This window comes from Crocuta crocuta, unplaced genomic scaffold (genome assembly GCF_008692635.1).
Source record: "Crocuta crocuta isolate KB4526 unplaced genomic scaffold, BGI_CrCroc_1.0 scaffold252, whole genome shotgun sequence".
In the NCBI taxonomy this organism is placed as follows: Eukaryota; Metazoa; Chordata; class Mammalia; order Carnivora; family Hyaenidae; genus Crocuta; species Crocuta crocuta.
Window position 1 is genome coordinate 14,826 of NW_027528623.1, and position 4,411 is coordinate 19,236.

The following is a 4,411-nucleotide window of genomic DNA, read 5'->3' on the forward strand; positions in this document are numbered from 1 at the left end:
AATGTATTATTTTATTTTTTCTTCTTATAATTATTTTAAAAGATAATTGCATAAAGCAATAATGATAAAACTATATTATTGGCTTTATAACATATAAATATATATAGGACAATAATTGCACTAAAGTGAGATGAGAATAGAGCTACAATGGAGCAAATATATTTACTGAAATTCAATGAGTATCAACCTGAAGAATATTATAAGTAAAAAAGAATATGGTAAACTGCCTAAGTTATGTCCCCAAAACTCATATTTTGAAGCTCTAACCCCCAACTTAAGTGTATTTGGAGACCAAGCTTTTAGAAAATAACTGAAGTTAAAGGAGGTCAAGAGAGTAGGATCCTAATTTGATAGGACTAGTAGCCTTAAAGGAAGAGAAAAGGGGAGATCTCTCTCCTCTCCCTCTGTCTCTCTCTGTCTCTCTGTCTCTGTCTCTCTGTCTGTCTCTGTCTCTCTCTCTCCACGTGCACACAGTGAAGAAAGACCCCGTGAACATAAAATGAGAAAGTGGCTATTTGCAAGCTTGAAAGAGAGATTTCATCAGAATCCAAACATGCAGGCATCATGATAAGATTTTCAGTCTCCAGAACTATGAGAAAATAAATTTCTGTTGTTTAAGCTACCCATTCTATGGGATTTTGTTATGACAGCCTGAACCAACTGAGACATAAATCCTATAGTAACTATTAAGAAAGTAACTTTAAAAAACAGTGAAAGCAAACAAACAGCAAATTAAATTCCAATTAAAGTGGCACAGCAAAAAATATCTATGCAAAAAATAGAGGTCAATGAAAGAGAAATGTAGGAACAAAAAGATGTGAAACATGTAAAAAACAAATAGTAAAATACAGACATAAATTCTCAACAAAATACTATGAAGCTGAATACATAAAACTTTTAAAAAGCATCACAAAGTTGTGCCGCCCCACAGTAGTCAAGGTAGCCCCCGCCGGGATCTGAGTATTGCCAACCTCTCTCCCAGGAGACCCTTGCAGTTAACCACTCTCAGCTACTTGGTAATCCGGTGCAACGGAAAGACCTTGATCAAAATTGCCAATACGTTGGGGGAGATGCAACGGGACTCCGTGGAGTGTGCTACTCGGGCACTGGAGAAATATAACAGAGAAAGACCTTGTGGCCCATATTAAGAAGTTTGATATGTACAACCCCACCTGGCACTGTATCGTGGGGAGGAATTTAGGTAATTAGGTGACAAAAGAAACCATTCATCTACTTCTACCTGGAACAAGTGGCCATTCTTCTGTTCAAATCTGGTTAAAAGCATGGACTGTATCATACACCCAGTGACCTATCCAAAAGCAAGGACTGCCTCCTGAATTCCAAATGCCAGAGACTGAGATCTTCAGTCTTGCCTAGGAGAACACCTTGATCTTTGAAGCTTTATTCTGTTGTTTTGTACAAGGCATTCTCTATACGAATTTGTTGTGTTTATAAGAACAATTAGTAAAACAGTTCATTTGTATTTACTTTCTATTCCAAACCTCTGTCCCATACTTTTTTTCCTCAAAATCTATTCCTTTCAAAAACTATAGATCTGTTGAAGAAGTTAAAAATAAGTAAATAAAAAATAAAAATGCATTACATACAATGATCAGTCGCCTTTAAAATGTGAAGTGGTTTTAACCTCAAAATTTCAATTACTGTAATACATTGTATTAACAAAGAACAAATCTACATAACTCCCTCAATAAGGAGAAAATACTGACAAAATCTAACACTGATTCATAATAAAAACACTCACCTAACTAGAAAAGGAGGGGGACTTGGTCAACCCCATAAAATATATCTATTAAAGGGGTGCCTGACTGGTTCAGTTGGTTAAATGACCTACTCCTGATTTAAGCTAAGGTCGTAATCTTTCGGCTTCATGGGTTTGAACCCTGATTTGGGCTCTGTGCTGACAGCATGAGGAGTCTGCTTAAGATTCTCTCTGTCCCTCCCCCCACCCCTGTCTCTCAAAATGAATAAATAGTTTTTTTTTTAAAGACATCTATTAAAAACTTAAAACCAATGTCATGTTTAATTATGAGACTGATTGCATGTTGCCTGAGATTGGGAACAGAAAAAAGATGTCTGCTTTTGCCACTTCTATACAAAATTATAAATAGTGATTTTAGTCAGTGCAATAAGAAAAAAAAAAGAAGGGAGAGGATAAAAACATGTAGACTNAGCAAATGTATTTCTATATGCTAGTAACAGAAACATGAAAATAAAAATAGAAAAAAATATTTCATTCAAAATATCATTAAAAAGAAAAAAATAGAAATAAATTTAACAAAAGAATTGCTAGACCTGTACAGTGAAAATTACAAACCATCGCTGAAATTAAACATGATCTAAATGAAAGAGAAAATTCATGTTTTCTATTTAAAGGCTCAATATTGTGAAAATGGAAATTCTCCTCAAATTGATCTATAGATTAAAAGTGATTCTTATCAAATGAAGTCACCAAAAATAAATAAGCCTGCAAACNTCACAATTTTGGAATGAAATTAAAACCTTATAATAACCATGGGTATGCTGAATGAAGAAAAGGTGATGAATTTACATTAGAAAAATCCATGACTTTTTTAATGTTTATTTTTGAAGGAGAGAGAAAGAGTGTGAGAAAGGAGGTGCAGAGACAGAGAGGGAGACAAAGAATCTGAAGCAGGTTGTAGGCTCCAAGCTGTCAGCACAGAGCCCGACGTGGGGCTTGAACCCACGAACCTCAAGATCATGTCCTGAGCCAAAGTTGGACACTTCACTGACTGAGCCACTCAGGTGCTCCAAAATCTGTGACATTTTAACTTGCTCTGTTAGAAGAAGACACACAGAACTTATTCTTAAAAAAAAAAAAAAATACTGGTTTACTGTTTTTATCTGTCTGGTGGCTCCTTGAGAGATGGGCCCAAGAGTTTGAATTGTTTCTCATGCTACAGAACCTCCCTTTCAATGCAGTACTACATTGAAATAGTAAAAAATATTGTGAGCAAAAATAAACAGATACAATAGGAAAGAAGCAGAAGATAACAGTAACGTTAATTGAACATCTATTGTATGTCAGAGTCTTTCATACACACTATCTCATTTGATCCTTGCATTCCCCTACAAGTTTGGTGTTATTATCCCTATTTGAGAGTTGAGCAAACTGAAGTTTACAGGCTGAGGAACTTGCCAAGATGAAAAAGATATTAGGATTTGGGGCATCTGGCTGGCTCAGTCAGTTAAGTGCCTGACTATTGACTTCAGTTCAGATCATGATCTCACAGTTCTCACAGTCGTGATATCCAGCCATGTTGGGCTGAGTATGGAGCCTGCTTGGGATTTTTGCTCTCTCTCCCCTTCTCACTGCCATCCCTCTACCCTGCTTATACACTCTCTCAAAAATAAATACATAAACATTAAAAAATTTTTAAAAAGAGATATTAGGTTTTGAACCCAGCCCTGTCTGATTCTCATCCACTATACTGTTGAAATGTTGAAAAACTGACTTAACTTATCGAGGAGGAGAATGAGATAAAAATACTGATGCCCCATCTACAACAAGATTTTCTGGGAGTGGACCCAGGCATAATATTTTACAGTACCAAAGGTGACTCTACTGTGCAACCATATTGAGAATAGCTGTTAAAAGAGAAATTGGAAAAAAGAGAGAGAGAGAGAGAAATTGGATTCTCCAAGGGAAACATAGGTCTAGGAATAAAGACACTCTGCTTTAGTTCACTCCGAACTACCACTGGTTTTCCCTGTGGCCACTGTTAAGTTACCCAGACATGTTGCCATGGAGTTTACATATTAAAAGAAGGAGGCATTAAAAAAGCCAAATATGTAATTGATATAGTATTATATATGGTGATAAGTTTATGGAGAAAAATAGAGCAGGATTGGGGGATTCAAGTGTGGAATAAGGTGGAGCAGGAGAAGGGGACTAGGGCTTTCATTTAAAAAGAAAGACCCCAGGGGCACCTGGGTGCCTCAGTGGGTTAAGCACCCTACTTCAGCTCAGGTCCTGATCTCACAGTTCGTGGGTTTCAGCCCCGCGTCGGGCTCTGTGCTGACAGCTCAGAGCCTGGAGCCTGCTTCAGATTCTGTGTCTCCCGCTCTCTCTGACCCTCCTCTGTTCACGCTGTCTCTCTTAGAAATAAATTTTTAAAAATTAAAAAATAAAGAAAATAAATAAATAGGAAGACCACACAGATATCATCAGGAAGATGAATATATATGAAAGTATTGGAAAAGTATAAAGCATTATATGCAAATGTAAGATGGCGTTATAGAACAGTTCTAGACTCTTGAACTAAGAGAGAAAACAAAAGCTATGAGCTTTATCTGCATATATGAATAAGTATTTTCATTGAAACATCTTTAGTTTATCACTTCACAATGACTAACAATCAATTTTACTTTT

The 4,411-nt window shown here is 36.3% G+C and overlaps 1 pseudogene; it reads left to right on the plus strand.

Annotated features, from left to right (window-relative positions):
* Nucleotides 1-1,279, plus strand: part of LOC144224175 (dynein light chain 1, cytoplasmic pseudogene) — a 3,083-nt pseudogene extending 1,804 nt beyond the window's left edge.
* Nucleotides 1,280-4,411: the final 3,132 nt, after the last annotated feature.